This window comes from Podarcis liolepis (assembly GCF_965112155.1).
Source record: "Podarcis liolepis genome assembly, chromosome: 9".
NCBI lineage: Eukaryota > Metazoa > Chordata > Lepidosauria > Squamata > Lacertidae > Podarcis > Podarcis liolepis.
Window position 1 is genome coordinate 51399544 of NC_139564.1, and position 25362 is coordinate 51424905.

The 25362-nt window shown below is 41.6% G+C and overlaps 1 protein-coding gene across 50 annotated transcripts in view; it reads right to left on the reverse strand.

The window, feature by feature from the left end:
* The window catches only part of SORBS2 (sorbin and SH3 domain containing 2), a 184527-nt gene that overhangs the window by 101291 nt on the left and 57874 nt on the right, over positions 1-25362 (reverse strand). For 2 of the 50 annotated variants that reach the window (XM_083459659.1, XM_083459626.1), the window contains exon 1: positions 11197-11550. The exons of the other annotated variants lie outside the window; for them this stretch is intronic. The gene's annotated coding sequence lies outside the window, so the exon portion shown is untranslated. Of the gene's footprint in view, positions 1-11196; positions 11551-25362 lie in introns of those variants that run through there. 50 annotated transcript variants of the gene reach the window in all.

A 25362-nucleotide genomic window follows, 5' to 3' on the forward strand; every position in this document is an offset into this window, starting at 1 on the left:
TTGCTTCCAGCCCTGATACAAAAAGATAGAGAGATAAAGCTGCAATTCTGAAAGTTCAGTTTTCACCCAAAAGTCATGGCAAATTTTATTCTATGGGACTATATTGCAGCGATGCTCACATTTGAATACAGGTGCTTGGAACAACTGGAGTACCCTCTCTCTGCCAGAAATAATACAAATCACTCCCCCCCCCCGCTGGTATGCTGGGACTGGTAGGCATCTTTGCTGCTGCTGCCCAAATCTCTTTACTCATTTGAAAGGGGAGTTGCAATTAGGAAAAAAACCACTGTTATGGACCCTTGCTCCACAGGCTCTGGGGACTAGGCAGTTGGAGAAGTATCCCACCCCCCAGCAGTCTTCCCAGTTGGGTCCACCCAAAAATTCAAGCCAATGATACAATCCCACAAATGCCTAGCTGCATTATATGTGCTGTTCCATGGAATTTGAACATTGTTACAACCTGCTTACAAATACATGTGTTCTTCCTAAATTGCTGCTTCAAAAAACATTTCTGCGGCAACTTATTGTTGGATTATACCAAATCATAAATAATAAATTCCACATAAATATGAAATCATCTCTCTTGATAAAATGTTAAGCAGCATTTTCAGAATGAATACTAATAGCTTGTTTGTTAGGAAGCAAAATATTCAGCATATCAATGTACTTCATAGCCTCTTTTTGAAATTGCTGAGCATTGAAGGGGCTTAGTTTCTAAATCATAAAAACAAACCATTCCCCCTCCATTTGATAGCAACATATTTGGGCCATGGAGGATTCTGTCTTAGGTACATGTACTGTAATTGTGCCCCACCCAGAACAGAAGCAAGTATGGAGACTGTCTTCTTACGATGGAATAACCACAGTGTAGTTTGTCTAAGGGGTAGGTGTGAGCTCCATAATTAGAGAGACGGCTCATACAGCCTACATTGAACTAGAAAACAAAATGTCCATAAAACCGGGGGGAGGGGGGGAATGGCTGCAAGGGATTGGGCAACACTGTGGGTATTTGAAACTCTTTGGCAGGTGGGCAGGACACAATGATATCAGGTGAGCCATTTTCCTTTGCGCCTATGCTTTGCAGGCTCTGAAAATCAGTTTTGCAGGAACCAGTGATCAGCAAATTATATTTGCCCAGCGAGACAATGTTGTGCTTTTGAGTGCTGGGGAAATGGGTTATCTGCAAGACAAATCTAGCAATCAGGAAAAACATCTGGGCCTTGTACATGTAACAATTGCACAACAGCCATACTAAAAATTCTATGGGAAGGCTCTACGCAAGAGGTATGTGGAATTATTTATATGCAGTTAAAACAACCCTGAAGCTTTTCCATTTGATTCAGTTTCCTACCACAAAAGAATGAAAACATACATTTTCTATGCTTATATACTAAAAGAAGCAAAACTATCTCTTCTAAAAAGAAACCAGACACTAGATTGTTGGCATTCCTGAAGGAACACCTGGAAATTTAAATTTTGATTTACCCTTTAAAAACGTTTTAAAGCATTTACATGAACCACATGTGCAATTTTATGGTATTTTTTCTTAAAAACCATTCTGGAGGATAGTGTGTTGTATAGTTAGCATGTATCACAATGGACATATACTTGCACAGCTAAGCTGATAGGCATGCCATCAAAGGTATTAAGTGAGCCAGCTTGCTTTTACTCCTTTCTGTAGTAACTGAACAAAATTTGCAACCATGTCACTTTGACACTGGCAGCCTATTGTGGTGGCAAGACCAAGCTACCAATTTATAATTACCTCTGACTGGCCTTCAAAAAATGTTCCCTCTTTTATATAAAGATCAGCCTCAAGAAACTAATCAAGCAGGTGACATGTTCTCCCTATTGCTTTTGAAACAGAAGGCAATTCAGAACCATTTTCAATATAGTCATTAAAATAAAAACTGAAACCTACTGATTGGTAAATGTCCCAAGTCTTTCTTCTGACTGTTCCATCATTATTGTCCAACCCCATACAACTCCTGCTACTTTTCTGCCTTTCCCCCACTTTTTGTTTTGTCCTTGCTACCCACGCATGATGAGTTTATTTCAGCTTCCTGAAATGTCTCTTCAGTACCTTTCTGGATCAGCATACAGTTCACAAAAACCATCTCATTCTCCTTTGTAGTAAACCTCCAAGAGGTTTTCATGTTTCCCCCCCTACAATGAAGTATAGGGAATCAGTGGCCTTTGAAGTTGCTCTCTCTTTTCTCCTTTGTTGCAGCTCAAAGAAGGATACCTGAAGCCTCTGCTTCTGTTTTAGATTAACTGCGGTTCAGCATGTTGTCTGAACCCTAAACTGTTGTAAATTTTAACTACGGTTAACAAAAACAAGCAAGTTTCATAAACTATGGCTTGTGAAGTTTGGGTGATACCACTAGCCAGGAGTAATAGAAAACTGGAAGAAAAAGCCTGAAGGGGTGGGCAGCATGTGAGGTTAAGTTCAGCCCCATCACAATAAGCCATGGTCTACCATGACATTTGTACGCACCCAATAAACTGAAAATAGAACGCCTTCCTCACAAAGAAACTGCATTCACACACTGAAAACTCCAGTTTAATTCTTCAGAGAATATAAAGGTTCACCACTTTTGGAATATATAAATTATAGTAAATCATAGAAAACAATTACATATACCAAAATATATTGTTTTAAAGGTTCTCAGTTACTTAAAGGTCTGTAACCTGACGCGTATGTAACCCGAGGTACCACTGTACAGGTGGGACTTCTTGTTGTTGTTTAGTCGTTTAGTCGTGTCCGACTCTTCGTGACCCCATGGACCAGAGCACCCCAGGCACTCCTGTCTTCCACTGCCTCCCGCAGTTTGGTCAGACTCATGTTTGTGGCTTCGAGAACACTGACCAACCATCTCGTCCTCTGTCGTCCCTTTCTCCTTGTGCCCTCAATCTTTCCCAACATCAGGGTCTTTTCCAGGGAGTCTTCTCTTCTCATGAGGTGGCCAAAGTATTGGAGCCTCAGCTTCATGATCTGTCCTTCCAGTGACCACTCAGGATGCACTTGATCTTCTTGCAGTCCATGGGACTCTCAAGAGTCTCCTCCAGCACCATAATTCAAAAGCATCAATTCTTCGGCGATCAGCCTTCTTTATGGTCCATCTCTCACTTCCATACATCACTACTGGGAAAACCATGGCTTTAACTATACGGACCTTTGTTGGCAAGGTGATGTCTCTGCTTTTTAAGATGCTGTCTAGGTTTGCCATCGCCTTTCTCCCAAGGAGCAGGCATCTTTTAATTTCGTGACTGTTGGGGGGACTTAGAAACAGCTTTATTCAATGAGGCCCTACGTTTCATGTGTTCAAAATCATGTAACAGAGTAGAGCACTGATTTGCCAGCTTCCCCCGAAGTACCAGCATGGCCTTGGAGAAGAATTAACAAACTCTTGGGCGGGTGATCGCTTAGAGGGCATAAAAGAGTAAAGAAAGCAGGATGTACATCTTTGTTGCTAGAATTCATGTTCTAAAGGTGTCAAGATGTCTTCATTTGCAAATTGATGTAGCCCACTGTAGTTCATATAATATTAATCTCACTGTATGCAATATTTAACAGAGAAATGCTTAAAGGCTCCTTCAAAAGTTGGCTATTCTAGCATACTTGAATTTAATCCGATTTAGTTTTCTCAAGGCTAATTGGAATATTGATTGCGCAATATTGGGTTACATACGCTTCAGGTTACAGACTCTGCTAATCCAGAAGTAGTGCTTCAGGTTAAGAACTTTACTTCAGGATGAGAACAGAAATCGGGCTCCAGCGGTGCGGTGGCAGCAGGAGGCCCCATTAGCTAAAGCGGTGTTTCAGGTTAAGAACAGTTTCAGGTTAAGAACAGACCTCCGGAACGAATTAAGTACTTAACCCGAGGTACCACTGTATTTGTCTCTAAAGGTATTTTCATGGGGTAGGGTTGGCTCAATATAAGAGTACTTAATCATTACATCCCAGAATAGGCACTTGGACATGTTTGCTCCACTGAATCTTGTCACACGCTTGCTGTGGGCTTGCCAAAAGTGACTACAGAACAGCCTTCTGCTGGGCTTACAGACAATTTCCATAGTATCTGAAGTCTGTAAATACTTCTGCCCTGACCATTTTTTCTTCCCTCATATGTGCAGACCCTCCAAGTGTCCCTATTTTCCAAGGACGTTCTTGATTTAGAGAAGCCATCCTAGTTTCTGATTTGATCCTGGAATGTCCCACGTTTCCTTAGGATGTCCCTATTTTCATTGGAGAAATGTTGGAGGGTATGGAGTTATCCTATCCCTGAGCCATCAGAAGCCAATCCTGTGTAGGGATTTTTTAAAAATGTTTAATGTTTTATTATGTTTTTATATATGTTGGAAGCTGCCCAGAGTGGCTGGGCCAACCCAGTCAGATGGGTGGGGTATAAATAGTAAAATTATCGTTATGCAATGGAATGCCCCTATTTTCATCGGATAAATGTTGGAGGGTATGTATGTGTATCTTGCCACTCACATATACAGTGGTACCTCAGGTTACATACGCTTCAGGTTACACATGCTTCAGGTTACAGACTCCGCTAACCCAGAAATAGCACCTCGGGTTAAGAACTTTGCTTCAGGATAAGAACAGAAATCGTGCTCCGGCGGCGCAGCGGCAGCAGGAGGCCCCATTAGCTTAAGTGGTGCTTCAGGTTAAGAACAGTTTCAGGTTAAGAACAGACCTCCAGAACGAATTAAGTTCTTAACCCGAGGTACCACTGTACACTCTCTGTACACTGCTATAGCTCAGCTATTTGGCCAACCAAGAAAGCCCACATTGTGCTACATGGCTTTTCTGGAATCTCTCCTCTATCCCTTTTCTTCTGTCACCACAGCACAGTGGGGTTTAATTGTTTAGTGGTGCTGTTGTTAACCTCAGCATTGCACTGCCTGAGGCAATGGACCTCTAGACAACATTGAGAGTGAAGCCAATGAGTGACCCATTTCATTGAAAGGATTGCAGTGAGTGTCACTGCCCATTCGCCCACCCGATCCCCACCCTGAAGGTGATGGGCAGGAAACCAAAAGTCTTCTGAGGTCAAAGAAAACTTGGTCTAGCCCTGCTACCAAATTCTTATAGTACAGGAGGAAGGAAAAACTCATTGGACAGCCTCTCTCGCCCCTGCCCACCGCATGCAACAGAGCTACAGAGATAAAATGAGAGGGATATCAAGCGCTGACAGCTTAAGAAACATAACAGTGATTGAATGGGTTGGATAATGGTTCCCATCAGCACCTCAGTGACAAGGAAGGAATATACATTTCAGCACATCAAATCAGATGCAATGAAAGAAAGAAAAACAACAGCGAAAGGTTATGGTAAGGTATGATAAAGCAAAATTAAGTAGGACTAAGTTTCAAAAACCATTTAAGTTGTTTTTGACAATTATTTTCACAAATTATCTGGTGTGGAAGAAAACCATGAATGTTCATAAAAAGATTGACCACCTAATTTGGGCGGTGTAGAAACTAACGATGGATTAGTTTTTTATTTTGTTTCTCTGCCATCCCTATTCTTGAGTGCTGCTTTTTGATGACATTATTGAACAAAAGCAGTGTTTAATCTGAGGGGAAAGGAACACAGAGCCTTTGTCTTCCTTACTTCAGCAGAGAGAAATTCAACCAAACAGACAGAGGAAAAACTCCCTCAGAACAGCACAAGCAGTAAACATTATAGCAGTCTGCCTGGCTGGTAAGTGCTGCCAGCACCATAGGTGCCGACTCCCTAGGGCCCTGGGTGCCCAAGCACCCACAAAATTCCCCATGAAGGGGTCAGGCACCCACAAATTTCAGTGCCAGGGCCATGCACACTGCATAGCACCCACAGTCCTGGGCACCCATGGTTGTGGGGCCAAGTTGGCACCCCCAGCCAGCACCAGCAGCACTACCACACCCTCTTGGTTAGCTGCCTTTAACATGGACAGAATTAACCCTTAAGTGACAAACTGAATGATCACTGCTGTTGCACTTCCAACAGGTGTGTGGCCCCAAAAGTATGGATGTAGATCTGAAGTGGGCTCATCTCTCCATCTATGCTCATCTAGCTGCACTCTTTCAAAAGCAGAACATATATTGGCACTGAATGATTAGCCAAAATAGAAATGCTCTTCCATTTCAAGGACCATGCTATTTGTGATCTTTAGCATAATTAGAGTGAGGGTTTCTTCTGTTTGAGGCAATATTGTCAAGAAAAGGTATTTTGCTAAATGATCTTCTCATGCTTCTTAATAGCTTAATCTGCGTCTTAAGTATATGGATTTGAAAAATAAATTGATTCTCTGCAGAGTGTGACAGCCCAATCTCCAAACAGAATCCTGTAAACCAGTGGAGCCTAACTGTGAATTAATGCACTGGAAAACTGCTGAGAGACAAAAAAGAATACTAAAAGCAAAGAACCGAGGCACCTAATAGATCCTGCAAGTGGCAACATTGCTTCAAAATTTATCACAAGGCAGAAAAATGTGACATCCTAGCTAACACCTCATTAAAAGCAGCGGTCAATAAAAGTGGGGCAGATATTCATAAAGCATGGTGGACACTCATAATCTAAGGACACTTCCAGATGAAGGCCTTGGTGAGTGTTGAGCATGTCAATACCTGGAAGACCTACAGTGGTGATTGTGCTGATCCCCATGCTGATTACTGCAGATTGGAAAATCACAGAACACGAGCGTAGTATCATGCCAACAAGTGTAGTAAGAACCTAAGAACAGCCTTCTGGATCAGGCCAGTGGCCCATCTAGCGCAGTATCCTTTTCTCACAGTGGCCAACCAGATGCAAATGGGAAGCCTGCGAGCAAGACCTCAACACAACAGCACTCTCCCCACCTGAGGCTTCCAGCAACTGGTATTTAGAAGCATTATCACCTCCTACTGGGGAGGTAGAACATAGCCATCAGGGTTAGTAGCCTTGTCCTCTATGATTTGTCTATTCATCTTTTTAAAGCTATCCAATGCCCGCAAGAAGTTGGGGTCCCTATAGAAATACAGTGTTCAGCAGTATAGATGAAATATGTGGCTGAATCAGAACAGGGAAATAATGCAGTCAGACACGCAAGAGGAAACGCTTGTCTATTCTTAATGCTCTCTACTTCCTCAATAAGGGGAAGTCTGTGGGCAGTGCTACGGCATTCAGCCACCATAGGATGAGAGAACACATGCAATGGAGACTTACAGTGTCTTTTATTATATTTGTTATGTTTTATTCACAAATATATATAGGAGGACCATAGATGAGGTATGCCAAGTCCCTCAGCACACAGCACAACCACAAGTCCTACACTAGATCCCCAAACAGCAACTGTGTCCAAAAGAGCCTTCAGCTTGGACCAATGTACAGCTCTCTCTCTTCTCTGTCTGGTCATCTCTAAAACTGCATGCTTCCTTCATCAGCTGGGAAAAGGCTGTTTTCTCCCATACACCCTTAAAAAGCACCAGTCTCAGACTCCACCCTGCAGATAAATAGTCCATTCAGGAAAGCATCCTCACTAATTAAGAAAACTGTTGTATTTAATCCCTGTCTCTTAGGCTGTGTACACACAGTGTTTTATTCTAGAAACAGTGGAGACTGAGTGTTTGTTTTTTCTACACAGTCCACATATAATCTAGTTCTGCTGCATATTTTATTGCACCCAAAAAGCACTTCTTGAGAAAGTGGTTCATTCCCAAAACAGAAGCTCGTTGCAGATTGATTCTTTTTTACCCTGCATCTAATGACATAGAACCAGAGTTGACACTTGGGCTACACTTGTATGGAAGAGGGGCTGGCTTGGGCAGGAGGCAGCTACACAGTCAAGCCTGGCGTGGTAAGATGGGTTGGAAGGTAAGTTGCTGATGGGGCCAGCCAGCAGCTTGAAACACAGGGAGGGACAAGCCAAAAAAGAAGGAGCAGAGGTATAGCTGGGAGCAGACAGAGCCCTGGCAATGGGAAGTTACAGCAATGGTCTGTCTGTGGGTCTCCACACCTGCCCAATGAAGTTGTGGGTAAGCATTTACCAAGATTGCAACCACCACTTCCTTCTTCATTCACCTGGGGAATCTGTGGGGAATGTGGTGGGATTTCAAATGTGCAGCAAGTAACCACAGCCACTCTTGGGGGTGGCAGAATCTGAAATCAGCATGTTGAGGATGAGTGTGAATGATTCTGGACTGAGAAAAAAAAACCACCCTACATTTTTGTGCTGCACATTCAAAGATCACCAGTGTTGAAGCTATGATTCTTCAACATCAACTTCATTGGACTGGTCATGTTGTGCGGATGCCTGATGATCGCCTGCGAGCTCTCCAGTTGGAGAACAGCCTTTACCAAAGGTGTCACGGGCTTTTTAGACACTTGAACTCAGGACGCATGGGAGAAATGTGCTAAGAGGAAGGCACGCTTGGCAAATCCACACCATGATCAACTCCTGCCCAGAAACCAATGTCCCCACTGTGGAAGGACGTGTGCATCCAGAATTGGCCTCCACAGTCACAGACTCATTGCTAAAACCGTGTTTATGGAAGACAATCTTACTTGGCTACAAGTGATTGCCAAAGAAGAAGAAAGATATTACTTTGTATGCAGTCATAGGCAAAACCATACTGAGCATCTGACAGTCAAAGCATTTCTTCTTCTTCTTCTAAACTAATTATGGGGAAAGCAGAGACCAGTTAGCACTATGAAGTCACCAATGGGGACTTTCCCTGCTAAAGGTTTCCCTCCCTCCCTCCCTCTCTCTCTCTCTCTCTCTCTCTCTGTGTGTGTGTTTGTGTGTGCGCGCATGCAGAATTATCCTGAAAAATACAACTTATGTGTTTATTGCAGCAAACCATAAAATAGTCATTAACACTGGAGTATCAGTAATCAACCATGTCAATATGATATCTTTTTCAAGTTCATATGCAGGTAGTTTTTAATTTCTTGAGGAAAGCGTTTGGTGTTGAAGTTTTTTCTATTTTAATAATAGCATATGCTCATATTTGTGAGTACAATATAGAACTAATGTATATGTATTGGGGTTTTGTGTTTGTGTTGTGTTTATTGATCTCTGTCAGAAACCAGGTCACAAAATAACATCACATTACAAAACCAGGTCACAATATAATGTCACATTACAAAAGACGTATCTACCTACTTGCACTTCTTGCCCTGTAAAGTGTTACATCATGCACCGACAGAGCCATGGATCTAATACCCTTAAAATGTCAGTGACACCTGCACAACCTCAATCTATCCTGAAATTACAAAATCTATTGATGCATTCTGGATTTTCCCAGATGCACGATATAGCCTTTGTTTAGATTACGTGAAAACAATCCTGTGAAAAAGGCACTGCTAGGGCAAAATATGTGAGAGTTGTTTACAAGAATTGGGAAATAAGGGTGCAATGCCCTGTGAGAGCAACTAAGCTGACAGAGCTTTGGATTTTGCTCAATGGATACAACCCAGAATACAGTTAATATGCTTAAAACCCCACTGAAATCAGTAGAACCTAAGTATGCTTTCTTACCTCTCTGTACATGGCCTTCCTTTGATATTCTTCAAGGATCTGTAGGTCATCAGGACATTTTTTGCAAGTGATCAAATATCCCTTCCTGTGATATAAGCATTTCCCCCTCTAAACAGTAGAGATCTTTTTTCCTTATAGCTCAGAAAGGTGGGTATAAAGGGAAGGGGGCCTGGTTCTCCGCAGGTAGTAATTCAAAAAACTTAAGTGACTATGTAAATAGAAATGACTACTATCTGATAATAAATCACATGCAGGCACCCACAGCATAACATGGTTATGGTTAATATGCTTGGGTAAATCACGAACTGTAATGGCCTGTCAGCATTAAAATGAAGGGGGTGAGGAGATTATACTATTACATTACAGGGTGGCAGACGGGAGGCGACAGAACAGCTGTGATTGTGTAGAAGTTATATCTTTGTACCCAGAGAAGGCTGAGGCAGGACATTTGTATTACAGTCTGAAGGCTGGTGGAATACGAGAACTTTGCTTGATTAATCAAGTTAAGTACTGAGATATGGAGGACTTGCTATTCATTGGCTCAGAAGCAATTCTTTGATCTCGTCAGCCCAATAAATGTACCATTTTGATTTGTGCAGCAGGGGCTGTTAATGAAAGACTGGCATGCTTCTTCATTCCTTTTCTGGGGAGCAGATTTAATGATTTATGGGGTGATCAGAATGCTCTGTTTATGAAGTGTATGTCTGGCGCTCTCAAACATATCAACCAACAACAACAACTGTCAAAGACCAGTATTTCCTTAAGAATGTCAGAGTGATATATGCTACTTTCTGGCGCACTGGTGAAAATGGCAGCATATTCCAAGAACTGCTTAATATTATGATGCTGTAGCTTAGAGGGTGGTGGAAGTCTGTTGTATAAATTTGGAATTATCATTTGGATAAGCCATTGAAGCTGCAATCCTATGCACACTTACTTTGGAGTAAACTTCATTGGACTCTGTGGAGCTTGCTTATGCATAGGATTTGGGTTCAGCTTTATACCCACTGCTATGGCCTTTTCCCAGTTATGCCACAACAAATTATTTTGGTAAAAAGCAAGCCAGTGATACATAGTGAATTTTGAACTGCATATCTTTAATGTGCTCTAATTGTGAGAAACTAAAGACTTCAGTCCACACAGCTTTAAAATACAACCGTACAGCAAAGACTGCATTCATAAAGATGCAATAAATCCTGCTTTTTGCGGGGAGGGGGACTGCACTCTCCATTTCAGGACAAGTGATGTTTTATTATATTCCAGGCAGTCAATGCAGCGATACATATAGCCACCTGAAAAAACAGACTGACCATTATATTTTGATAATTCCATCACCAGCCTTCAGCACTGCAAAAATCCTATGGTGGTGTTCCTACCAGAATCTTTGCCTGCCCTATTTTGCAGTACTGTATTCAAAAATAAACATGAATCTCCTTTAATCACATCTAAATGAAGATTGAGGAATATGAACTATAGTTCTAAATAATTGTGGATTTACATCTGCATATATCTGACTATGCTACTAAAGTAATCAACATCACAGATCTTCATATGAAACAGGGAAAGAAAATTATAAACCTGAATAGACCCTTTTAAAAAAGGCAGGTATGGGGAAAAAGAGTAGTAAAATGAAGGAAGCACAAAACATAAACAAATCACGGCTGCAAAGCTATACAGTACTCACCCATAACAATCTAGGTGCACAGGTTATCATAGAAAAGCCACCGTGTCCATATAAATCATCACTGCCAAACTCTCGCAAAGACGGCACCACATCATTTTCCGTCTATGTTCCAGAATCAAAGTACTGAAAAAGTCCACGGAATCGTTTGCTTTCACTTTGACGAATGTAGCAGTAGAGGCAACACAAACTGAACTATATTGATCCACAGCAGCAGTCAGTTGCCTCTTGGCTCAGTATGTTTAGTAACTATTTGGTTTCACACTGTTTTGTTTGGATGACTCACACACAAGATGCATCTCCCTTTAATATTTCAACTTGTGCTGCTTTCAGATGTCTGGCTGCTAACCTCTTTGCAAGGGGCGATTTTGCGTTTTGTGTCTCAAGTGTGACTACAGGAAACCACCCTGGGTGTAGCAAGAAGCTTTCCATTGTTTCCAGCTTCCACAGGATGCAGGATTTTTGAACAGGTTAAGTGCCACCATCCTTCATCTCATTCCCAGAGATATATATGCAGAGATATGTGGCTATGAAATAAGGTGGAAATGGTTTGCTGCATGCTAAGAATGAATGACAGAAAGCATTTTCCAAAAGTAAGAATGGAATGTTGCCAAAACTATGGAATTGTCTTTGGGAGGTTGGAAATCTTGTTGCCCTGAGAGTTTTGGCTAACAACCCTTGCTGCACCTTTGAACTCTAATTGACTATCAAACTGTAATCCATAATTACCTTTGTGTGCTGCGTACTTGCAGGAAAAAACCTAAGAGTATTCACTCCACCCTTGTCACATTTTGAAAACAATAAGGCTATTAGCTCTTTGATTGGCCCTGCTGCCTCCACCCATTCCAAACCTGACAGTCCTGTGCTCCTACTATGAATACAGGCACAGAAATAAAACATACAGTTCATTAAAGCAATTAAAATCAGATAGAAATAAACGCACATTTCGTCGTCCTCTCTCTCTCTCTCTCTCTCTCTCTCTCTCTCCCCCTCAAGCCTATAGAAATTTTATCCTGATCTGCACTGAAGTCAGTTTTTGTTTTTTTCTGCAATCCCCTCAACTAAAGTAGGAGGAAGCATTTGTGAAGCAGTGAATCTTCAGGTGACCTCCCCAAGAGAATTCTTAGAAAGAGAATCAACTGTTTTCTGTACTCACTGTACAGGTTACAGTACAGAAGAACATGGTCAAGAGATTTTATTGCTCCAGTTCCACACACAAACAACCATTCATTAGCCAAAGTTCCATTGAATCATCCACTCAATGGTGCAGATTGAAAAAACAAGAATAAATGTTCTATGCTTCATGTGCTCATACTACGGAACTCACTACCATTCGTATAGCTTAAAAAGGGAATTAGGCAAATTTGGAGAGGACAGGGCTATTGATACCTACTATTCATTGCTTACTAGTGCCAGAGCGTAAGCTGCTGAGCATAGGAGCCAATTCCTAGCAGCCAAGGGATCTTCACCCCCCATAAAATATTTGAGGGGACCGTCCCCCAAAGTTCATGGGCATTACCATTCAAATGGTGTGTGTGCAGAACTTATGTCCAGAACTTACTGCTTTTCTGCCTCACTGAAACTTAATCAAGAAATCCTTCCTTCTTTATCTTTCTTGCCTCCTACATGTAACATCCATTACATTATTTTGTGGGGTAGCAACTAAAACTGAGTGCAAATATTCTTGCAATCACACAGTCATATTCACCAATTTTCCTCGTAGCGCAAACATACAGCCATGAAATGTATCATGTGAATTGATATGGTTCCCAATTTATTACTGAGACTACTCAGGCTTAAAGGCAGGGGATAGCTTTTTCAGTTTATTAGCATAATGTCTAAATAGTCTAAACTGTGTATGGTGGCTATTTTGCAGAAGAGCAAATGGCACGTGGCCACAGTATGTAGTCTAAACTCTCTTAGATTCTGCATTCCTCAGAACAAGGAACCATCTTATTTCTGTGTTTTCGCATAGCAGCTCTGACTGCATTTTCCTTGTTTAATGAATAAATAATAACGCGTGTTATTAAACCAGAGGATAGCCAGCTTTAGCAAGAATATTTATTTTGGAAAGAGTGGTTAGGGTACAGGAAAGCTGCTAAACTCACTCTTGATTTTAAAGTACCATAATTCCTTCAGAATTCATCATATCCATACATTTAAATAACTTCCTTTAAAAAAGACCTTAGCAGATCATGTTAAGCTTCAGCTCAAGATGAACGTTCTGATTATTCTAGGGTGTAGTTTTGGCCATCTTCCAATTTCCTAACAGGAGTTTATTAAAGTAGCTTGGTAAGCCTTCATTTTGGTCATAACTGAAAAGTAGCCTCTGTTCTTGGGGAAAACATCTATCTGGGTCAAGCACCAATAGCTAGCAAAATCAGCTTATTCCTCAACAGACAAAGGATTTGGTTCCAGCTGACCTTGAACAATAAAGATTTTGTCACTCACCCTGCTGAAATGATGCATTCCTAGAGACCTGCAGGAAACATTTGCTTAGCAAGTTCAATCAATATATGAAATTCATCTGCAATCTCCATTGCCTGTTTGGCCTCTCTGGCTAAAAGCCCCCAAGGGCTCCCCTTGCCTGCCTACACACTGACAAGCACACAGTCCCTATCCTGTCTTTATGGGATTTTGATACTCTCTTCCTAGCCACTCTCTCTTGCTTCCTCAATCTCTTTCCTCATCCATTTCCTACTTTTCAGCCCTACGTCAATTCTGTCCTGCTTCCTTTGGCCACCTGAATTATTGGATCTGTTCTCACTTGGCCTTCCAGCATGCCACCTATTTTTCTATGCCAAACAATGTTGCCCGAAGCATACAATCACTACTGCCCCTAGTTTCTGTATAATTTTTTTCTCGGGCCTTCTACCCAGCACTGGGAACTCATTCCCCCTGTTTCACCAGCCCTTCATTTAGAGTTTGGATTTGATATCCCGCTTTATCACTACCCGAAGGAGTCTCAAAGTGGCTAACATTCTCCTTTCCCTTCCTCCCCCACAACAAACACTCTGTGAGGTAGGTGGGGCTGAGAGACTTCAGAGAAGTGTGACTAGCACAAGGTCACCCAGCAGCTGCATGTGGAGGAGCTGAGACGCGAACCCGGTGCACCAGATTACGAGTCTACCACTCTCAACCACTACGCCACACTGGCTCTCTAACTATTTACACTGTGCAATGATCCCAATGCTTGGTGGAAGCCTTGAATGAGGCTAGGTTTCAGGACACTTCCTTGGTGGTGGTAAGGGGAGAACGGTTGGGGCTTCATTCAAGGTCCTTCAAACAGTTCAGTCATCATCACTAATCAAAATATGAGTCCTCCAGTTCTTCTGCCTCCCCAACATCACACAATCCAAATATTACAAATCAACGGGAGAGTCCTTTAACATGTTATATTGTGGAGCCTACCATGCTTCAAGCCTGGGCATCCTACATAAGACTTCAGGTGGCTCTCACTCCCTGCCAATACAACTTCTCTTGTAGCTGTTCAAGGTGCTGTAAGCTGGTCTCTGCCTGCTTCCATGTGAACTTTAAGCTTCAAGGTTTCTAGTAATCCTGTCTCAAGGGTGGAATTTTAATCCAGGAAGAAGGTAGGTCTCCACAGATCATATGAGACAATAAGCACATTATTTCAAATTGTGACCATTATTCAGCTTTAATCACCCAGGACAACCAAACATATGCCAAAAAAGCAGGGGCTTTCTGGAGCCATAATATGGTTAACAGTGTGCATAAATCTTTTGATGAAAAGAAAAATTAACATATAAATTTAAAGTTAATTTTCCAAATATCTGTTTTCTGCGAACCAAACACAAGTTAAATACGGTACTTATTTCCAGCCTTCAGCCACTATATTTTTTTTCTGTCAGGGATCTTAAGAGAGTTTTTCCCAGCTAAATTGACACCTCAAACCTCATATATTGTGAACCAACAAACTGCTGGTCTCGCCTGACACTGTAGCCCCATGCAGACCATTTGGCAAAGCCTAACTAGCTGTTTACATAAAATGGATAGTCAGTCTGTGGATGGGGAGCTGAGTGTTAGGTTTGAGGACAACTTAATTGGCAAGTTAACTGAACGACATTTGTTAAACTGATACATTGGTACCTGAATGTTAAGAGCTTCCAAATGACCCTTTGTTGTTGATGCAGGTTTGCTGATGATACAGATAGATGTTTATGAGTTGAATCAAGACTTCTAAAAAAAAACCCTAAGGTACTCTAAGGTGCAAGAAAATAGGGAACAATCAGGGATACATTTGACATGAAACCTCATTTGACAGCTGAAGCAATAGAAATCTAAAATGACACACAAACTTTGCAAATTTAGCTGTTTTGGAATGCTAATGGAACTATGTAGTCAGCCTTGCAAAACTCTTGTTCAAATCTTCTAGCTCAGAAAATCACCAGTTTGCCAGCTTTATGTCATTAATATGGATGGTGACAGAAGTCTACTATTGTACTGAACCACTGGAGAATATAGATGGCACTGGAGAATATAGATGGTGACAGTCTTGCCAGAATCCTAAACTTGATGACCCTCATGGTCCCTTCCAGCTCTACAATTCTATGATTTTCAAAACAGCACATTTGGTACAATGGCTGCCCCCCTAGAGCTTTTGCAATCAACACAACATCACCAAGGCAACTATCTGTAAACAAACAATAAATGTCCATAAAAATGGCAAAAGTAGTTTCTTTCCAAAAATAGGTTTTTCCAAAATAGTCTTTCCAAAATAGGTTTTATCTTAAACAATTGCAAACAAAATCCTGCAGTAGTCATTGTATCACCATCCTGTTCATTGTCTTGTTGTTCCCCTACAACTTCTAGCACCATTTATGACTGGTCCACTAAGTCAAATCCTTTATCGTAGTTTAGGGTTACCATACGTCTGGACATATTTGGAACACCGCATTCATCAGCAGTGTCCGGTGTGGTCTTGCTCCGAAAAAAGCTCATCAACTTTGGGCAAAAGAAGTGCAACAACTTTTCTGTTCAGATTTTCACTGTTTGAAATATGGCAACCCTAACGTAGTCCACAATAGAGCTTGAGAAACCTCCTGTTTTTTGGTGCTGGCCAGAGACACTGAAACCAGGGGTATTCCAGGTCTGAAATAGGCTGCAATACAAGGGATGGAGGGCTGAGTTCAGTTTGGCAGGTCACAAGTTGTGAAGAACTGTGATAGAACTATCATTACTAGGGGTGCCGCAAAGATTCAATAAAGCAAATTTGAGGCAAAAGGGCTTTATAAGTCTTCAAGATGAGAACAACCACATCCCCCTATACCAAGGACCCAGTTGTTCAACCTGGGCTAGTGGAAGGTGGCAGCAAGCAATCAGGGGCCACAACAGCGCTTGTGCTCATCCCACCAGGGAATCCACATTGGGAAACTAACACTACTGGCATCATTTCTACAAGGTAGAAGAGCTTCCTCTTTGATGTAAATAGTTCCCCCAAAAGGGATTATGGAAGTGGCAATCTCAGTCCCATACCTGGCACAAAACCAAACTCGACTGAAGCTTCCATACCACTTGCCACTACTGCTTTCCCTTACTCCAAAGGAAAGGGATTGGAGCAGGAAACAGTGAAGGCGGAGCTAAATGAGCGAGTGCTCAAATGAAGCACTCACAAAATCTCTTCTTGGTGCAAGACTCAAATTCATGCTTTTATTCCACACTAGGCTATCTCATCAAAAAGGTTTTATAATTTTGTAAAATCTGCAGAATCTGTTTGCCCGGGGACTGTGGGTGCTTGCAGGCAATCTGGCTATTTAGCATTCATTCTGATGTGTTTGCCGGGCGGTTACATGATGTTGTGTCAAAGCAAGTGTTACCCCATACTTTCCAGTCACTTTCCTTTTTCAAAAAGTCAGATCTTTTGAGGAAGCAGGTTTGTTCCGCCAGATCTCCCAGTAAACTATAATTGTGCTGCCTGAATTTGCCAGTATGCAACTGAATCCTGAAAACAGCAACAGTCCAGGAGCACCCTGGGTGAAACAGGAAGGGAATTGAATAGATGTACCATGAGCAATGATAGCTCCCTATCACAGCAACTTCCAGTCTGTGAAAAACTTGTGCTGCAGATGATCCTTTTCTTTTTCTTTTTTACATCCCAAGGTAATTTTAATGTAAACAAGCAGATTTTGGCAGGAACTCCCAGTCTGCTGTGGGCAAAACGAACCAAGATCCCTAAACAGAAGCTTCTTTGAATCCAACCAGACCTCCTTAGGGCCTGTAATTATGGCTAAAATGACTGCAAAAGAAGAAGAAGAAGCAGCAGGTGACTGCCAGTGCACTACTCTGAAGTCAGTGGTTTGAGGACCTCAGCCAAAGCTCATACCCATCTACTAGTAGAAGAGTTATGTATGTATCCTTAAAGGGCCATCATTCACCAGGAGTTGCTCCAGATTCAGTTTGAAGTGTGATCCTATCTGAGCAGCTGTTAAGCCTGGAATTCAGGCTGTTCACTTGATTGACTGCTGTTTAAATCACACAGTCACGTCTGCGGTGTCTTCACAAATTATCGGAGCATTGATGCTCTCAGGTGTTTATACTAGAATTACTGTATGAGAGCAGATAATCCAATGCAGACGTATATGCACAACCTACTGATGAAGGTTGTGAGGTAAAGGCATATCCAGCCAACAGAGGGGTAGATTTTATTACTGGATAATAGTGGTACTTCATAGCACTTTTTAAGAAACTTGCTTTTGACAAAGCATGTTAGATGTAAGCTTCCTTACTGATACCAGCTGCTGCTGCTGTGCCTTTAACACAGCTTGACAATAGGAAATAGTTCCTCATCCCATCACCCTTTGCTTCATGCAATGTTTTGCCTGACAAGGAGTTCTAGAGAATTTATAAGCTTATCATATTTTTTGTGACATTTTGGTTGGTCCTAATAAAAGTTATTATCCAGTTTGGTTTGTTGCATTTGCCTAGATTTTTTTTTTAAGGGGGTTAAACGCTGTTGTAAGTTAGTTTGTTTTTGGCAATTGCAGCAAAGAAGTCTCCAGCTTAATCTTACCAGGCTGAATTCATGCAGTCACAATTTTGCAAAAATAATATAGTCCTTAGATGTGCAACGTTCCTAAAAGTAAATGTGCCAAACTTAACAAGGTGTTAATGAATCAGCATGAAAGTTAAACATAAATATATGAACTTGAGCTACAGTGGTACCTTGGGTTAAGTACTTAATTCGTTCCAGAGGTCCGTTCTTAACCTGAAACTGTTCTTAACCTAAAGTACCACTTTAGCTAATGGGGCCTCCTGCTGCCGCTGTGCCGCCGGAGCACGATTTCTGTTCTCATCCTGAAGCAAAGTTCTTAACCCGAGGTACTATTTCTGGGTTAGGAGAGTCTGTAACCTGAAACGTATGTAACCTGAAGCGTATGTAACCTGAGGTACCACTGTATAAGAAAAAGTTAGCATCCCTTAAATATGCTTAGTCTCAAATGTGCTATGCTTAAAGGAAAAAAGCAAAGTTGAAGGCATTTTCCCCAGCTGTTAGCTGGAGTCCAACGACATGGATGCAGTTGAGCCAAGAGAAAGAAGAATTCTGACCCTAATAGGATCACACTTTAGCCTTTGAAAAACCTCTACTGTACTGGAAGCCTGCTTCCCATTTTCATTAGAGAACAACAGCTCCTTTTACTAAAGTATCACTAACATTAAAAAAATCACAGCCAAAACCTTTTGAATGCTAAGCTGATGAAGAAAAAAAAAACCTGAACAGTGAACACTCATGAAGTTGCCCCTTTCAGGTCATGTTGAAAAATCAAAAGAAAGATTGTACAATAGGTATTATTTTGATTCAGTCCTTTGGCTAGAGATAATTAACTTGACACTTTTCTGGTGTTGTTCTGTTGTCATACTTTGAAAGCAGCTATTGGGTTGGGATTTGTTTTTGTCTTTTAGAGCTTCTCCGAGGGTATGTGTGTGCATGCAGGCCAGGGAACACATTCTAATATTGATGTAACAAGCTAGAGCAATTGGATGCTCTTTTGGCACATATCACCACAACAATGGTATACAGAGCACTAATGAAAAAAAATCGATTGTATAACATTGATTTGATAGGTTTTTTTGTTTCTTTTTTAAAGAAACACATTGGGCCATTGCCAAGGCCTCATGTGAATAATTATACCTTCCTTTATCCTGTGCTTTGTAAACATGCAGGAATAGATATAAGCAGGTGCTCCAATTCTTTAACATTCTCCTAGATCTTCCAGTACTTGACAAAAGTAAATATACCTAGCTTTTATACTGAAGGCTGCTCTCCAAGTTACAATTAATTCTTAGCCAGAGGATTACTATTACAAGTCATTAAAATGACTAAAATTGTAACCTGGGAAAGCTTCATATAAACACACTGAAGGTCACAGAGAAAGCAGGTCAGAGCAACTGCAAGGAAGTAAAAGTAGAGTGGATAGAGAACAGCTCAGAGGGGTGTCCTTTATATTAAGATATTCTTTCTCCCTGGTTGGACAGTGTTCTCGAAGCTACAAACATGAGCCTGACCAAACTGCGGGAGGCAGTGGAAGACAGGAGTGCCTGGCGTGCTCTGGTCCATGGGGTCACGAAGAGTCAGACAGGACTAAACGACTAAACAACAACAATTCTTTCTCCCATCCCTAAGGAAAAGCTTTCAACCTTAGTGCTTAATTGCAACCATATACAGAGAATCCCAAAGCGCGCGCGCGCGCACACACACACACACACACACACACACACACACACACACAGTGCAGGCTGGCCCATTATGGAGGATTGCCCCATCAACCACAAGAATGTAAGATCAGCCTGCTGGGTCAGACAGATGGCCCATCTGGTCCAGTTTTCTATTCTCACAGTGGCCAACCAGATGCCTGTGAGAAGCCCACAAGTAGGACCAGATCGCACTCCCTTCCTGCGGTTTGCAGCAACTGGTAGAAAGAGCATGGCCTCCATGGGTCCATCCATTTGCCCTCAGCCATCCCTTGCCTTGCCTGCCTTCTTACTTGCAACCAGTCCAGCGGGTGGCAGTGGTGCCTTTCAACTTCTTTCCTTTAGTCTCTTGGTGTTGCTTTTGTAAAACTCAAACTGTGTGCCTTTTGTTTTTGTTGAGGGGCATACCAGGGAGGGATATACCAAACACCCCTTGGTCCATTGGTTTCATGATATAATGAACAAAGGAATCAGACAAAGCAGTATTATTTATGGCTGGTTAATATTAAGGAAATGTCCCTTCATGGGGGGAAGAGCTGCCTGTTGAATCCTCAGTTAAGACAGGTCCATCTTCAACTTCAAAGATCCTGTATGTGCTTGGGATGGTAAGGGGTGGGGTGCTACCTCTACCCCTGAGACTCTGACCTCTCTCTGTAATTTCTCAGAAATCTACCTCTCTTTCCCTTCTATTTGTGTTCTGTCTTCCTGCCTTTCTCCCAGGACCTCTTCTCCATCATCATGTCCATGTATCCAACTCTTAATGTCTCCTAAGCTTTCTACCTGCTGCATCTTGCCTTGCTGGGGTTTATGAACAGCTACATTTCCTCCCAACATGTGGGGCAACTGGAAAGGGAGACTGTGGTGTGTAGATCTCCAGCTTGCTGAGTTGATGTGGGAGACAGCCACACAGCACACGCTCTCTCTTCAGTTGGGTGCAGCCTCTTGATGACATCTTGGTGCGTTCTCAGAAGGGTACAGTGCCTGGCACCACTTATCACCCAAGCCTTCAGTTCCAGTGATGTCCCCACAAGTAAAGGTGATGATGATGCTAGCAGTGTTGGCAGGACAGACCCCAGCAGTTTTCTGATATTTGTATCCTGACCTTTTCTGTCATGGAACCCAAGGAAATACACATGTGGTTCCCAGGTGGTCACTCATCCAGCTACTGACCAGACCCAGACCTCCTTAGCTTCATCAGATGGTGACCTCCTGTGCCTTTAGGTCACATTCTGAGACAGTGGCAGACTAGTATGTGTTGACATTTGACATGCTCAAATGTATGCATGATATTGCTTGTCACAGTATAGTTTTCATTCACTTCTGCTGCCCTGCCTTGATGCCCAAACACATGCACAACTTGAGAAGGTAAGTGGAGCCAAATTGAATCTGGAAAGTGTTCAACATTCTTTTGTTTAGATAGCACTTTAGGCTCTGCCAATGAACACCCTAATCCAGCTTTGGCCATGCATAGTTATGCATTAGGAGCGCCATTTGAAACAAAGGCACATCAGTGAGAATAATGCAGTACTGACAGACATTGGATGTGCATTCTGATACATTTTCACTTTCTCTCTCATCCTAGTTCCCTGTGCAGTTTGCCAACAGTTTGCACATCAGCCAGCATTCCCCTCTCTGTGCATGTAGTAGAAAGCAAATCAGAGCGAAGGCGAGGGGTAATTGTTTGCACAAGCAGGACAGCAATATCTATGTCAGAAATTTAAGTTAGTAATTTATCGTGGAATTCCTAGCCAGAACAGCCCTAGGAGTGAAATTTATACTGTGAGAAGCCGCCACCAGCAAAATCTTTATAACATGGCAGTAAGCAAGTTATGAACAAGACCATTCTATGAGGTCTGATAGAATACTGTACTTGAAGGGTGTATAAAAGCAGGCAGTACTCAGCATTTAGCTGGTGGGGATGTAAGCAGTAGTAGCAGCGGGTATGACATCAGAACACTCAAGCAGCTAGTAGACACAGAGGGAAAATAGATACCGCTGAACCTATTAAATATCTATTATTAAGCATTCCAGTTAAGCTCTCCCCACGCCTGCAATATCTGTCAAAGTTCCATGCTTCCAGCCTATTCGCCTGTAATTTCATCTCTAAATACTGAACACCACAAGGCACTCATTTTCTTTGAAGCTATACTGCTTCAAGAGGCCTCTCATGCTTAAAACCTCTCTTTCTCTCTCAACCATTCCCATTCATCACGCAAAGACCTGTAATCTATGGAATATTTCTGACTGTACTCTCCTGCGTGGATAGGCTTTATCCAAATCTTGTTTTCCATTATCTGATAATATCTCAAAACCAAGTCTTCTCTCCTTCATGCATGTGCACACACACATACTGAAAATGATTCATGGACTCATACAGATAGAAATGGACCTCAAAAATCATCAAGCTCAGTCCCCTGCTGATGCAGAAAACCTACGGCTACAGTATCCCTGATAGGTGACCATCCAACTGCTGCTTATAAACCCCTTGTGATGGAGAGTTAAACACTATTCCAAGGAAGGCAGTCTGTTCCATTATGGCATAGGGTGTGCCACCAGAAAGGTCTTCCCAACGTTTAGTCAAAATCACCCTCTTTGTAATTTGAACATATTGGTTCAGATACCACCCTCTGCAGCATCAGAAAACAACTTTGTCCCATCATCTATGTAAAAGCACTTCACATATTTGAGAATTGCTACCACATTGCCTCTTAACAATCTCTTCTCCAGGATAAATACAAACTTGCTTCTTCCAACTTTCCTTCATAAGATTAGGTATCCGGGCTCTTCATCATCATTCCTTTGGGCATGTCCCAGTTTGTCAATATCCTTTTTAAACTCTGGCACCCAGAACTGGACCCAGTTCTGCAGGTGAGGTCTGACCAAAGCAGAACAGAGAGATATCAATTATTCTTGTGATCTAGAGACTCGTTTATTTGCAAAATCAACATTTTATTTATTTACTTCCTCACCTTTGGTCCCAGAACCTATAAGGCAGCTCACATATAAATTCACACAGAAAATACTGAACTGCTCAGATATCCTCAGATATCCAGATATCCTGAACTGTCCAGATATCCTCTACTCACAATTGTGCTTCTGGTTGCACTTTGAGCACTGGATGCACAATAGCCTACATCTGGGAGATTCAGTGATTCATTCAACTAGAATGTCCATTGCTATAATAATTGCTATGTGCTCCTTGGTTGTGGAGGCATTTTCTGAGATATTGCCAAGGCTAATTCAAAACCAGGTTTTAAACTAGGCTTTGAGAAGTATGAAAAGCAGAGACACTACCACTTTCTCATACATTACTATGGCATTTTGGGGACCTGGACTTAAGAGTTGTTTGGGTGTTGTTTTTAAATTTCCCTACCTGGCTGTGCGTATTTCTCATGTGCAAAGGCAGGGTTGGAGTTCTCATACCACCAACTCATACTTTGCTTCATGCCCCATAGCTAGGCTTACTCCCCCCCTTCCAAACAAGTTTTCCCCTAAATCATTATGGCAATAAGATATTTAAATGGTGGCACTGCATCGGGGCCAGCACAGAACACACAGTGATTAAATGTATGAGTTTTTCCATCCAAGAATCTGGAATGGGCCTTAGTGTTCAGGGAAGAAAGCTTGAGGTATGATCAGCCAAAGCCAAAACACTTTCAAGCGCCATCGGTCTCAAAGGGACAGATTAAGCATATATTTATAACTCTCCAATTTAAGCTATTAGGTCTGAAAAGTATTTTACTTTCTTTGAACTGCACTTTCCCCCTTTTTAAAACTCTCTCCAAAAGCAATTTTAGGAAAGGCTTTGAGAAAAGGCTTTACTATGTATTTCAAAACCTGAAAACAATCCAAAATAATTGCACAGCCTTTTCAACCTGTTATCTCTTTTCCTGGTTTTGCAATAATCACTACTGCTATCTCAATGTCACATACCTATTTAGATGGTCTGGCCCCATTTATAAACTTTTCTGATCTGCTTCTTTACAAAAGTTTTTATGTACACTATTTATTTAGTTATTTATGAATGAATGAATGAATGAAAAAAAATCTATAAGGTTCTCAAACTGCCTTACAGATCTATGAAAATTAATGTCTCAGGACTACCATCCAAAATGACTAAAACAATGTTGCTGTAAGATTAAACCCCTCTATTAACTAAAAAATAAATAAATCCCTTCATTGATGAGATATCCAACTATATTTTTACAGACAGAAAACTTAAGGGCCCATTCAGACTTCTTTCTTCAATACTCATCCAGCTTTGCTTGCACAAAGCTTACGCAGATGCTAGACTATATCCCATGTTTAATGAGCATTCATTCTGATTTATTCATGGGGAGGTTATATGACAATGAACATTTGTCCTAAATTCATCCTAATTCCCTTGTGTTGTGCTTACATGTCTTCCCACTTATTTCTCTGTCACTTCCTAACCACAAAATTCTGAGCGTTTTTTTTAAGTGTTTTTTTTTTTTTTTTGGCCAACGCAACAAAACACTTTAACTGTGTAAACCTAAAGTTCTGGTATGCACTCGAATTCCTCACACAAAACACTGACAGCCTTGGAGGCAACCTTTGTTTCTTAAAGCACATTTATTGGGTCAATAATAACTCATAGCAGGGATAAGGCACCTGAAGATTTCCCAGTGCTACAGCTCTCATTATTCTATGAACTGCCTTGATATTTTATGATGAAGGGTGGTGTATAAATTTAATAAAGAAATTAAATCAACCCTGACTGTTGACCATGCTGCCTGGAACTAAGGAAGGTGGAGTCCAACAACTGGAAGGCTCTCCATCCCTGACCGATAGCTTTTAGAAATTATAAGGAAAAGACAAGTTAAACTGTTAAGTTGTGGGTGAACATATCAAACGACACAGCAATTCTTCAAACAGCTCTTGTTTATTCAGAGGCCAGAACAGAACTGAACTGAAGGGCTCAGTCAGCCTGCTTATATAGAGCTCTAGTACAACGTTACTGTAGCGACTTTCTAAAACTATCCAATCACTGAACGTCACTTTCGATCCTTCATTTGCATAACTATCTACAGTATCCCCCTGCTGGCCCAGGGTGAGAACTTCAGTACATAACATAAACAGTGCAAGAACTCTACATCTGAGTATGTTTCTAAACATGTTTTAAGAGAGACCAGCTAAGGTTTTGTTTTTGAAGTTCCACTTTTGCCTGCTTTAGGAGCATGGGAAGCTGCCTTATACTGAGTCAGACTGTTGATCCATCCCAGTGAGTACTACCTACACGGACTGGCAGCAACTCTCCAGGGTTTCAGGAAAGGGTACATTCCTAGACTTTACCTAGAGATGCAGGAGATTGAAACCTTTTGCATGCAAAGCAGATGCTCTATCACTGAGCTATGGCCCTCCCCCTCCCCCAATAACAACAAAAAAACTGTAACATTTATATATATATAAGAATAGATGAGTCAAACTCATCTGAGCAAG